The sequence below is a fragment of the Buteo buteo genome, chromosome 4, assembly GCF_964188355.1.
Source record: "Buteo buteo chromosome 4, bButBut1.hap1.1, whole genome shotgun sequence".
Classification (NCBI taxonomy): Eukaryota; Metazoa; Chordata; class Aves; order Accipitriformes; family Accipitridae; genus Buteo; species Buteo buteo.
This window is the reverse complement of record NC_134174.1, coordinates 18265702-18279796: the sequence shown is the minus strand read 5'-3', so window position 1 is coordinate 18279796 and position 14095 is coordinate 18265702. Positions and strand designations below refer to the sequence as shown.

Genomic DNA, 14095 nt, shown 5'->3' with positions numbered 1-14095 from the left:
GAATATCCTCATTCAGTGTCTTGTTAGAGTATGCTGGAAGAGTGAATGAATCAGAAACATGGATCTGATTCCTCAAAATTCTTCCCTCTTGTTCTTTTACTAAAGGGTCATTGTAAGTATAAACTAAGATTTCTCATTAACTGCCACCTCTGAACATGACAATTCCTGACTTCTACAGTGCATATTTATTGAGTGTACTAATGAAGGTTATACATCTATTTTTTTAAAAATTTAAAAGTACTTGTTAAATTCCCTGAGGCTTCACCAGGCAGGAGATACTCAGGTTTGTCTTTGACACTTCTGACCAAAGGAGTCTTTGAGGAAAAGAGATTGGCAAAAACAACAGCAGGCTTAGGCTGAGACCAGACAAAAGAGACAACAAATGCCATTGCAAAGCTGGCTCAATTCCCATGACAACATTTGGAAGCTGTCAAGAAGACTTAATTGTTATCGGAGAAGAAAAAAGAAATATTAAGGATAATGAAGAGAAATCCAGGCTGAAGTGGGAATCAGCTGGGAGGATTTTAGAATAAAGAGATGAATTATAGTAGCAAAAAAGGATGCTCTTTAATTGGTGAAAAGAAAGGGAGGTTGAGGAAGAAGTCAGAAACATGAAGAAGAGAGGAACAAAAAGATACTCAATGAGTATTTTCTAAAATATTGCAGAGAAATGGTCACATCTGGAGTTTCTTTCCTTTCAGAGACACTTTCATAGAAAAATATGTTTCTCCTACACTAACGTTCAAAATTCCAGCCAAAAACCTACCCCTTGCCCGGGAAAAAAACAACACACCCTTGAATCAGTTTTGGTGAAAATAATAAAGAAATTTTTGAACATTTAGCATATGGTAAATGGTTCAATTCAAGTATCCAAACCTTTGAACTTTGTGCACGAATAAAATAGAATTTCAAGCATCAAGGAAAGAGTAAAAATAATTGCAACATGATACCCCAGAAGGGTGCCATTCCATGAAATCCAGCTGTACTATTAATCTACATAGAAAATATAATTTACGATTCAATATTGAGCTAATACCAATTTATATTTCCAAGTGCAGTAATGTGTCCAATAAGAATAAAACTTTATGATCTTAAATTTTCTAACATTTGGTGGGTATTTACAGAATAACCAACATCACATTAGCTGACTAGATAGGTTTCTCCTTCAGTATATTTTGATCATAGAACAATTAAACAGGGTAAATTCTGAGCTTGTTATATTTTACTTCAGAGGATAATATAAATGAAGCCACATGAAAAGTTACCCTGAGGAATAAACTGTCGGGAATACCAATGTGGTTTTCAAAATGTTTATACATACGTACATGTGCATAAATGTACATGGATTTGAATATTGCCCCAAACAGATATTTTCACCAATGAGTGAGAAAGTTTCTTGGTAACAAAAACTACTTCAGTTAACATTGCTGTTTATCAAGACTGTGGTTGCCATGAAGCCAAAATTAAGATTAAAACAATGGCAGCATTAAAATTACATACTTCAATTTAAACATGCCTTATGTGGAAAAGCAATGGGGCAACCTTATAACAGCTGTACAGACTCCTGCAGTTTATTGCAATTCCAATAAGAAATAGTAATATAAAAAAAATCCTCAAAGCTGATATAAGTTAATATATTTGCTATCATTTAGATTTGTATAATATGATCCCTACTAGAACAAATCAAAATTTTAAGCTCAAGGTGTAGTGTAAATCATAATGGAAAGCTATTTATTGGTAAAATATGGTACCTTATCATAACCCTTTTGTATCTAGCCATGCTAGAACAAATATGGGTAGCCCCTGACAGGTAGAAATGGCAAATAAAATGCAGCTTCCACAATAAATTTGAAGCTTTGATTTGCTATTTTTTATATTTCCATGTCACTCTACACTATACAGTGTGGTCTTGTGCTACTTGTGAGTGAGCTAGTACCTCTGTGTGAGCCAGCAGAGCACCATCCTGAAGCAATAAGCCTGGATTTCAGAAACAAAAGTAATAAATCGAAGCTTGGCACAGTGCTGCTGTAAGTGTACTGTTTCTAAGTCCAAGTCTAGCTGTCTGAGAGCTCACTAAAGTGTATCTACACAACAGTGATCTAAGAGGCTATCCCAAAGTGAGAAAGTTAAGGTTTAGGAGTTTAATCATGGTTGTTTAAGCATAATGGTGTTGGAAAGGTATAATAAGTTTCTTTTATGCTAATGCAGTCATAAATTTATTGTCTGTAATCAGTAAAACTGCATACCTGTTAGGTGTTGTCAGCAGTTCTTACAGACCCAGAGAGTGTCTGAATGAGGTGCAGCACATCTCTATGTGATAGATTAGCTAGTCCACCTTAAAATACCAGTGGTTTTTTCCCCCTGGCCTCCTGTACAGACCCCCTGTTCACAGCACCTCTTTTCCAGCCCTAAACTGGTTGTTGTTCTCATCATGGGAACTGTAATTAGACTCCAAGAATACAGGCTTTTTTTTTTTTAGTGTTCCTTGCTGCACTTCTTCTGTATCTTTTTGCTATTAAAACGACCAAGGTGTGTGACTGAATGAAAGTCGTAAGTGAGGCTAGTGAATCTTGTGCTGAATGACTTGCCTCTTCTGTCCAAATATTCTCCGCTGGAAGTGCACTGCTCAAAGGGTCAGATCTGCTGACTCTATGACTGGTTTATGCCACCTGGACAGAGGCTTTGCCGTTTAAACCATGAATCCTGAATATTTTAAGTAGATGTCTGACTAGAGTTCTGTAAAGTAAACATTAGTCATTGCTATGACTTCTCAAGGTGAATGTAAGCCACCAGGTTCAGTTCTGCCACAGCTTTGATCTTGTGCTCTGTTTCTGTGAAGTGCTTGCATTCAGAGTGCAGGCTATAGCCATCTATTTGCAGTCCTTGATTTACTGTACCTTCAGGCCCTTCATGCATGCTGGAAGAGCTAACCCACCTAGTTTTCAAGCCTGCACTTGTCAGGACTGCAGTCCCTGGACTCCACATTGAGAATCTGCCTTGTTCAACACAGCATATCACTGAAGTTCAGCATCTGACTTCCTGCTCTCTCAGGGGCAATGACAAGGTTATTTTGTGGCCAGACTCCTCTCATTCAATTTATTCAAATCAATAGTATTTCAGAGAAGGCATAAAAGGAGAACAATTACTGGAAGTTTCTGTATCACAGGCCCTGGCTCTTATGGGAGATTTTGACCTCCCTGTACCGTGCTGGAATGGCAATGTAGTGGGATGCAAGCAGTCAAGCAGATTTCTGAAGGTGACAGAAGTACAGGGTGGACCAACGCTGTGTGACACGCAGCTGGTTCTGCTATTCACAGGCAAGGAATAACTGGTTGGGGAGATGATAATCAATAGCAGTCTCGGCTGTAGTGACCTTGAAGCAGTGGAGCTCAGAATGCTAAGGGGAGTGAGGAAAGAGAGGAGCAAGAATACTGACCCTGGACTTCAGGCAAGTATCCGTAAGCATATTCAGAAAACTTCTTGGTGGGATCCTGTGGGGGGACACTGTCCCAATGCAAAAAAAGAGGAGGTGGAAATGGGAGAGGCTACAAAGGAAGAATTCAGAAATATTACCTATGTATGTAGGGATTGTGTTGGGAAAGCTAAAACTCACTGAGATGTGATGCTTACAAGGAACATAAAAAGCAGCAAGGAAATTTTCTATGGCTACATTAGTAGCAAAACACTGAAGAGGAAAATGTGGGAACATTGCTGAATGGGGCAGGTAACTTAGAGACAGTGGATGCAAACTAGACTGAGTTACTCAGTGTCACTCTTGCCTCACTTTTCATCAATGGGGTCTCCCAGGCCTCTCTGATTGATGAAAAGCTTGAAGGAGGGGAAAAACTATTAGCAGTGGATGAGGATCAAGACTGGTGTTACCTGAAAAAACCTCAATCTATATGTGTCCATAGGTTCGGCTGCATCCAAGGATGCTGAGAACTGACCAATGTGCTTGCAAGGCTGCTTTCTGTCATCTTTCAAAGATAATGGAGATTGAGGGAGATTCCTGATGAGTGAAGAAAAGCACTTTTCTCCAAAAATGATCAAAAAAGAAAAGCTGGTGAACTACAGGCCATTCAACCTCACTTTGTCCCTGGGAAAATCATAAAGCAAGTCCTCTTGGGGCACATCTCTAGGCACATGGAGGAGAAAAAGGTGACTGGGTTACTGAGGGTAAATCATACCTGACCAACCTTGTTGCCTCTGTGATAAAATGACTGGATTTATGGATGAGGGGAGGGTGAGGGTTGTCATTTATATAAATTTCAGGAAGGCTTTCAACATTGTCTTCTACCATGTTCTTGCACGTGAGATAGGACACTAAAGGCTGGGTGAGTGAACAACCAATGGGTAAAATTCTAGTTGAATGATCGGGCTCAAAAGGTAGAGGTTAATGGGTCTTACTCATATTGGAGACTGGTAACAAATAGAGTGCCAGAGAGATCTAACCTGGGATATCTTGTATTTAATGTCTTTATCAATGGTCTGGAAAAGGCAGTGGAGTGTCCTGTCATCAGCTTTGGAGATGATACCAAATTTAGGAGACCAAAGAGTATGCTTGACAGCAGGGCTGCTATACAGGACAGGCTGAAGGAACCTTATGAATTTCAGCAGGACCAAATATGAAGAGCTGCACACAGAAAGGAAGAACACCCTACAGTGACAGAGGCTGGGGACAGACTAACTGGAGAGCAGCTCTGTGAAAAAAGGCCCTGGGGTCTTGTCAGACAGCTAGCTGAAAATGATCCAACAGCATGTCCTGGCAGAAGAGAACTCCAACAGCCTCCTGGGCTATATTAACAGGAGCAGAGCTGGTAGATCAAAGGGAGGGGCTATCCTCCTCCATTCACCACTCGTTAGCCTGCATCTGGAGTGCTGTGTCCAGTTGTGGCCCCCCAATACAAGATAGACATCAACAAACTGTAGCAAGTTTATTGAAGGGTCACCAAGAGAGGTGGGTGTTGGAGCACCTGCCCTGTGAGGAGAAGCAAAGGCACCCTGGCTTGTTTAGCCAAGAAGGCTGAACGGCTGCCCCCCCAGTACCTATGGGGAGGTCATAGAGAAGACAGAGCCAGGGTCTGTGTAGTGGTGCATGGAAGGAAAATAAGAGACAATGGGTATAAGTTGCAGTAAGTTTCATACCGAATATAAGGAGAAACTTTTTCTGCAGAAGCAAGGAGTGGAATCTTGGTTGTAAGCAGGTTATCCAGAGAAGTTGTACAGTCTCTGTCCATCCCTGGAGGTTTTCAGGACCCAACAGGATAAAATCCAGAACAACCTGGTCTGAACACAGAGATTACCTTGTTTTGAGCAGGAAGCTGGACTAGAAATCTCCACAGGCACCTTCCACCCTAAATTATCACAAGATCCTATCCTATGATCCCATGATTCTAACACAAGAAACTGCTTATATGGCTGGGTGTGCACAACCCTTCTACATAGTCATTCTTCCTCCCCTTAAATACCCTAGTGGATATGAACTTTCTCTACACTCTTTTTCAGAACCTTTCTGTCCTGTGTGTTTAACGAGGGTGTGTTGCTTTTCCACATCTAGCTTGCCTTTTCATATAGAATTATCTTTGATTTTTTTCTCCCGCTGGCATATCAATCCTGATGCATATAAGCCCCAAGAAAAAAACATTGCTTCATCAGTGGGGATTAATTACCATCCCTACTGTCTTTAGTTCATGCAGGAGGTCTACTTTATCTTACCCTCTTAGTTGGGGCTACTAACAATATGAAGTCCATAAAGATATATAAAACGCTTGAAACATTAAAATATTACACTGGCCAAATATAACACAATGCTATAGCTTCTGTCTCTAATCATTGACATTTTCATTATGCACACCAACTACTGCAAAGACAACCTGATAAAATGGGTGACCTGATTAAGCACTTCCTGATTGAACAGAGCTCTCCATATTAGCAAGCCTTCCGTTGTGCTTCTGCATGCTGGGGGAATGATCTAAAAAAAGCATACAAAGAGAAAATAGCTGTAAAAACTTACTGTAGAGCTACAGAATATAAACTGTGTGCTTCCATCTAAATGAAGAGGAATAGGAATACAATTCTTCATGTAAGGAAGAAGTTAGGTTCACTTACATATTGCAAAATCTTTTTCACTAATGGCTCCTTAGAGACCTTAATTATGCAGCAGTTAATACTAAATATGAAATTTGCTTAGGAAAGAGGGAGCAACTACTAATATCATTGAAAACAGGTAGAGAGATGGTATCAGTTTATATTGTGAGTGCATCAAGGCATTGGAGCTGAATCCCAGGAGCAATGCCCTTCCACAAACATTGAGGCAGCTCATATCAATACTGTACAAAAAGAAAAAATCATTTGACTCTAGCACAAAGATAAGAGGACATGATTTGTAAGGACTGTGACATAAGTTACAGGTTAATAGGATGTCAGAGAACCTACACACCAGGCTACTAGCACTTCACAGTGAGGCTCATATGTTTTGAATCACTTGACAGAAAATGCTACACAGTTGTCCATCTGGGAAGATCAGGTCCATAGGAGGCTGGGCTATTAGCTATATACACAGAATCAGCATCTGAATGTTAGAAATAACCCAGATAGGGTTCTTCATGTTGCACATGTTATGAGAGACCTAAATTTTTACTGTTACTGGCTCAGTTTGTGTGAAGAACTAAGAAAAGTTTCCCCCAGAACTACAAATCTAGAAAATTAAATGCAGCACCTGCACACTCCACCCCTGGTAAGTATATGTGTCATATTCAGTATTTGGAACAACTGTGTGGTATACAGTTCTTACTCCAACACATTCTGCTGGTTTGGGCTGGGATAAAGTTAATTTTCTTCATAGTAGCTGGTATGGGGCTATGTTTTGGATTTGTGCTGGGAACAGTGTTGATAACACAGGGATGTTTTGGTTACTGCTGAGCCCTGCTTACCCAGAGCCAAGGGCTTTTCTGCTCCTCACCCCACCCCACCAGTGAGAAGGCTGGGGGGGCACAAGGAGTTGGGAGAGGACACAGCCGGGACAGCTGACCCCGACTGACCCAAGGGGTATTCTATACCATATGATGTTATGCTCAGCATATAAATCTGGGGGAAGAAGAAGGAAGAGGGAGATGTTCGGAGTGATGGCGTTTGTCCTCCCAGGTAACCATTCCATGTGATGGAGCCCTGCTTTCCTGGAGATGGCTGAACAGCTGCCTGCCGTTGGGAAGTTGTGAATGAATTCCTTGTTTTGCTTTGCTTCTGTGCGCAGCTTTTGCTTTAACTATTAAACTGTCTTTGTCTCAACCCATGAGTTTTCTTACTTTTTACTCTACCAATTCTCTCCCCCATCCCGATGAGGGGGGAGTGAGCAAGTGGCTGGGTGGTGCTTAGTTGCTGGCTGGGGTTAAACTATAACACAGGTTTAAAGAAATTTAATCGCCCAGATTTTGTATAGTTATATATATATGCACACAGTTTGTTCAGGATGCTTGAGCATCTAGTATTGCTGAATTATTGACAACACATTACCTACTTGGCAGAAGGGCACGGAGCACTGAAGAACAGAAGCAAAAGCAGCACTGAAGAACAGAATCAGGAAAGCAGCTACCTAGGTGTCGAAGCATTTAAGTAGAATCAAAGAATCTGTAATACATGTTTCAGTTGAACTGTCCCTGGAAAAGTCAAAATGATCATAAAACAAGCCCTTGAATTCCATGCTCTACAGGCATCACAGAATAATGCATCAACACTTAGGACCTCAGTCTGTTTTTACCTTCACGCCATGGCATATTGCATAGTAGCAGAGTACCCACATTCCTTGTTTTAGACATCTAATTTTGATGCTCTGTCTTGCTTTGATGCATGGACTTATGTTCCTTCCTTCATTCATTAGGAAATGTTGTTACTTAACATCAGTCCTCCAAATAGCATCTGTTAGAGGCCTAGAGTAGATGATGTAAACACTGCAGTGACTGTGTTTGCATGAAGGGACAGATGTTTCATTGCCCCATTCTCACTACACTCCAAAAATATGAAAATATAAAGTTGAATGCAAGGTCAACACACATTCCTCCCCCAAATATACCATCACCCTTTCTTTTCTTGGGAAGGGATCACAGGTTCATAGGCAAGGAGATATTTCTAGAACTTTCCAGCTGATGTTCCCTGACAGCTAACGAGGGGACTAGAAATATGTGGTGCACTGCAAGCAGTGTCTGTCTCTACCTATAGAAAGAGCCATTATTGGTCCTTTTTCCTACTGTCTTTAAGTCATGGATGGGGATTATTTGTTTCAAAACATCCTGCGAAGAGTTGCATTTTGGCTGGAGGCTATAGGTGCTGGAGAGGGAGGGAGTTTTTGCAGCTGGGTAGTGTGGCCGAGCGGTCTAAGGCGCTGGATTAAGGCTCCAGTCTCTTCGGAGGCGTGGGTTCGAATCCCACCGCTGCCAGGAATATTTTCTGGGACAGAGGAAAGTCGGGCATAAGTATAGATGGGGAGAGGAGTGGCTGGAGAGCAGCCCTGCGGAAAGGGATCTGCGGGTGCTGGTCGACAGCAGGCTCAACAGGTCGACAGCAGGCTCAACAGGAGTCAGGGGTGTGCCCTTGGTAGCCAATAGGGCAAACCCCATCCTGGGGTGTATCAAATATTGTATAAACCAAACCAAGAGGGCCCTTAACAACATACTTTAACTATTGGTCAGACCTGAATAGATCAGGCACTTGGACTGGATGATCATTATAAGTCCCTTGCAGCTGAAATAGTCCAGTCTAATTTTGTTTTCTTCTGTCTTCACTATCAACTGGATTAAGCTTTCTGACCAGACTGCATTTTTCATGATGCATTACAGTTCCATGGTCCAAGTGAATCATTGGAGAGGTGGCTTGTTTTGGGAACTGACACCACAGGGGAAAATGGAGATACAAAGTAACTCAGATATGCCTTCCATAAATCATTACAGTAGAAAGAGATTTTTTTTTTTTCAGCTAAGATCAGAGATATTTAGGTCTTTCACTTCAATAAAAATTGGTGCCCCCCCAAACCTCACCTCTTGCCCCTGCAAAGTGAGTTTTATCTTTACTTGCTTTAACAAATTGATCGTGACCTCTGAGCTGTGCATGTAGTTAACACAGTAAAGAGAACTATAGTTTTGAGCAACATAGAGGTAAAGACAATTTTGGTTCACCCTACTTTCCTTTTTCAAGAAAATTTTGTTTTCTAGCCTTTTCTGATTCATTTGTACTGTGTTTTTCTTCCTTGTTAAAGACGCAGTGTGAGTAAAGTAACACTTCGTGCTCAATCACCATTTAAAAATGTTACCATGACCCGCTTTATTTTGGGTGTTGTTCTACTTGACTGTGCACAGTAATATGTGCTTCACAGTACTTCACACAGATTTTCAGGAAATACTGTCCTTTAAAGCAGCAGTACCCAATAAGTAGTATGCTGAGGTTTGGTATGCATGTTGGTTATGTTCGTTCTGTGTCATGAAAATGCATGAACAGGTTGTCCCATTCCTTTGGCATGGATAGCCTATAGTGCATTGTGAGCAATGCCACAACGTTCATACCTTGAATCTCAAGCCCACACAGATCACTAACTTCAACTCTGAGGCACTTATGACTTTACTGCATGTTAAAAGTAGGACAAGTGGGGGAAATTTTCTGCTGAAATACAATTAACTGCTAAAATCAAAACCTCTTCAAGGTTCACAGATGAAAGCAACAATAATAGGCCAGCAACAGTTTTATGTATTTCAATCCATAAAGGGTGAAAGCTGTTGTTTTATGAATATTAGCATTTAACATTATGAATAGTTCACAGCATGCCCATCTGGATCTAACATTCTCAATGTTTAAATATCATTCAGTAGTTAGGAAACGATCTGAAAATGTTCTTCTCCCGCTGATTCTAAAAATGTATTTATTTCTTGGTTCTTTTATTTATAAATTTAAATATCAGTAGTACATCTCTATGTTATGGCTTATTAGATGTGGAAATATTTTGCTGGAAAGTCGTTTCTTTTTGAACACTGTTCATCAACTTTGAAACTCATAAAACTAATGATTTGTTGTTTAAGGCTTAAATTTTCAAAATGGTATGCATCTAGATCCCAGATTTTTACCAGCCTAGGATATGTGGTGGCCATCTCTTAACTAGACTGAAATGAAGTTATGTTTCTAATTCAAATTTCTGAACATCACAGACCCATAAAATCAGAAAAGGAAATTGTGATCATCTAGCCTGACTTTCTACACATTTTCCTGTACTCATTTCAGTTTAAGTGAGAATATATTTCATAGGAAAAAAATTAGTCTTGATTTTCATATTTTTAGTGATGAACTGCCAAGTGATCTTTTGTAAACTTTTCCAGTAGTTAATTTCTTAACTTTAAAATATGCAGAATTTTTATGGTTTCAATTTCCAGATGTTGGGTTCTGCTATAATTTGTTTTACTAGATTGAAAAACTCCTCTTATCACATAGCTGTTTACTATGGCAATACCAGGACAGAAATCCAAAGAAGCTAACTTAGCCTATGGAGGCAAAGCCTCTCTAGATTTCCTCTGTTTTCAATGGAGTCTTTCTCAGAGGTAGTTTCAGAACAGGACTGGGGCATTGGTCCAATAAACTTTTCCATTTACGACTGCATGATCCTAAAGCAATTAGCTTCGTGAATACTCCCACTCTCTTTTTTCCCCAATACCATGATTAGTCTTGAGGCTTTTCTTTGAATTGTCTCCAACTTGACAACCTACTTCTTGAATTATGAATACCAGAACCGGACGTATATAATAATAGAAGCTGAAAGAGTGCCAAATGCAAAAGCAGAATAAGTCAAGTATTTTTATTAATATTTTCATTTATAAATTGACAGATTTTGGCAGCAGTGGCCATATTCTCTGCTCATATTTACCTAATTATCCAGTAAGATCTCTGTGTCCTACTCAGAGACAGTGCTTCTCAGGGCTTCATCTCTACAGCCCAGCATTCTTTGCTCTAAGGTGTATGTCTTTTTATTTTTCTGTGTTAAAATGTCTACTGTTTGGTAATGTATTGTTTGAAAAGTAATATGGTGTCTTTTCTGCTTCATTATTTAGCATTCTTTGTTCATCTGCAGTTTTATTGGTCATTTATTTTATTCCAAGTCTTTCAAGATGTTAAATATTGTATGGCCAATTAAAAGCCAATCCTGTTGGAGCTCAGTGAAAGCACAATCAGTTCTGATCACCTGCTTAAAATTATTGTTTGAATCCTGTGAGTTTTCAATCCAGGTACCATGTTCCATGTGGTTAGATATCACTTCAGCTTCTTAATCAACTTTGCCATGTCATACCAAGTAAATTAACTCCTAGAAATCAAGTAAACCACATCACTAGTGTTGCGGACTAACCCCAGCAGGCAGCTTTCTTTTTTCTCGTAGTCTATGGGCCACCCCTGTAAAATGTCCATAAAAGGTCCATAAAAGGTCCATAAAATGTCCATAAGATGTCCATTGAGTTCATTTAGTCTATGACTTTGGGCTCCATCTGTTATGGTGGTCACTGAGAACAGGAGAGGTGGTGTGTTCCATGGAGCTATTGGGCACCAAAGCCATCTCAGGTCAGGTCACTGCTGCACTTGCACTTTTTCTTGCAAAGCTCATCCTCCATTGTTTTGGGTGGTTCTTGCTATAGTATTTCCTATAACATGCAACTCAAATCATGAGTTACAACAATTTAAAGGTATATCCATTACAATATCCATGCCTGGTCTCTTTGGATCAGGCGATAGGGTTTAACACAGCAATGAACTCCTCTCCTTGCCCCTGCTCCAGCATGGACTTACTCATGGGCCACAGTCTCTTCAGGGGTGTAGCTGTTCCAGCATGGCCTTCTCCATAACCACCGTCTCTTAGACATGTACCTTCTGTGTTGTGACCTTAACCATGGGCCACAGTCTCTTCAGGGGTAAACCTTCTGCGGTGTAGGCTTATCTACAGACAGTTTGAAGTGTTCTGGTACGGCCTATCCATGGCCACAGATGCCTCAATGTGTACCTGCTCTAGTGTGGACTTAACCTTGGGCCAGAATCCCTTGAGGAGTACACCTGCTGCAGTGTGGACATACCTGCGGCCACAGATGCTTTGAGGTGTACCTGCTCCCACGTGTACTTATCCACAGGTCACAGTCTCTTCGACTCAAGTTCATGCTGGAGTTCCAGCAGCCCAGGAACAGTGGCAATGCCCTAGCCATCTGCCAGCCCAGGCGCATCGCCATTGCTGTTATCAAAGTGTTCCCAGGCACACCAGAGTAAGATGATAGGCAGTACAACAAAAATCAAACACAAAAAGCAGCCATTAACGAGCACTAGACTCTAATACATAGTAAGGCAAGCAAACCCCATGGTAAGTACAGGAGCCTGCCAATTAGTACCTAAACAGCTATAACAACTACCGTTTAAGTCTAGCACACTCCAATTAAATCTGTTGTTATCTCAAACCCTTGGAGCCCCAAGTTGGGAGCCAAAAAGGGCTGTTGTGGTTTAACCACAGTAGGCAGCTAAGCCCCACACAACCACTCACTCACTCTCCCCCAGAGGGATGGGGGAGAGAATTGGAAGGGTAAAAGTGAGAAAACTCATGGGTTGAGATAAGAACAATTTAATAAGTAAAGAAAAAGCTGCACGCACAAGCAAAGCAAAATAAGGAATTCATCCATTACTTCCCATTGGCAGGCAGTTGTTAAGCCACCTCCAGGAAGGCAGGGCTCCATCATTCCTAACAGTTACTTGGGAAGACAAACACTAATGATTTTATTGCTGAGCACAATGTCATATGTTATGGGATATCCTTTTGGTCAGTTGGGGTCGGCTGTCCCAACTGTGTCCCCTCCCAACTTCTTGTGCACCCCCAGCCTACTTGCTGGCACAGCAGTGTGAGAAACAGAAGAGGCCTTGGTGCTGTGTAAGCACTGCTCACCAATAGCTAAAACACCCTTACGTTATCAACACTGTTTTGGTCACAAATATAAAACATAGTACCACATGAGCTGCTATGAAGAAAATTAACACTATCCCAGGCCAAACCAGTACATCTAGGAACTACCAGTGTTAATCAGATGATATCCTAAAAGATACATGTATTGAGGGGATATGCTTTTCATAAACCATGCTGAATGACAAGGAATAAAAGGATAGGAAGTGTGGCAATGAGGTACAGCTAGCAAAGGACATAAAGGGTTCTAAGAAGAAAGATTTTTATATGTAAAGTAAGAGTGACAGTAAAACTGAAGAGAGTATGTTCCCGTACTTATCAAGTAGGGGCCAATAACAGATGATGTGAAGATGACTGGGGACGTTAATGTCCTTCAGCTTCATTTTTGGTAAAGAGGTCAGCCGTGATCAGATGGATAACACAATTACCATCAGTGGTTACAGATCAAGAATTGGGAGATAATAGGAAAAGATTAGGTTAGAGATTACTTAGATAGGTTAGATGACATCAGCTCATTTGGGTGTGACAATAGTCATGACAAAGAAAAAGATCCTTTGTTTATATTTCTGGAGTACATGTAGCAGTAGTTGTGGGTACCAACCAAGTTGGGGCTCATTGCTGTTTACAGTAGCAAATTTAAGAATGTGTTGATTAGAGTTAGGCATGATTTAGCAGCAACTGCTAATAAGCACCACCAAATTTATTTGACCTTTAGAATAAACACCCTCAAATGAGTAGCTAACTTGGTCAGAATAGGAACAACCTTTGAACAGGTGTTTAGATCTCTATTTTATTTTCACTTAAATTGCTCCTGGTGAGCCTGGTAGAAGATGGTAATTATTCTTATAAAAAACTAAAGAATATTTCATCTTTTGCAGATAAAAGTTGTAAATAAAACTTTGGAATGGCAAGTTTTCAAATTTAAAAATCAAAAATAAATCAGGAACAGTTTCTGTGCTGAGTGCGGTATTGTCCATTCAAACTCATATAAGTGACATTATTGTGTGCAAGTATCAGCTATATAAAGCAACTCTCTGATCTACAGCTGTCAAGGGAGCAACAGTTGGGGATTTTATTTTTAGAGGCTATATTATTGATCCAATTGATTTTAGAACAGCTTTCTAGCTTGGCAGAAGACAG

At 40.4% G+C, this 14095-nt stretch overlaps 1 long non-coding RNA gene and 1 other non-coding gene across 2 annotated transcripts in view; both read left to right on the top strand.

Annotated features, from left to right (window-relative positions):
- LOC142030545 (uncharacterized) overlaps nucleotides 1–8644 on the top strand; it is a 117392-nt gene extending 108748 nt beyond the window's left edge. Inside the window, exon 2 of the long non-coding RNA XR_012650215.1 lies at nucleotides 8550–8644. This is a non-coding gene — a long non-coding RNA (uncharacterized LOC142030545). The remainder of the gene's footprint in view (nucleotides 1–8549) is intronic.
- TRNAL-AAG (transfer RNA leucine (anticodon AAG)) lies at nucleotides 8351–8432 on the top strand. The gene has a single exon. It is a non-coding gene; the product is annotated as a tRNA-Leu (tRNA).
- Nucleotides 8645–14095: the final 5451 nt, after the last annotated feature.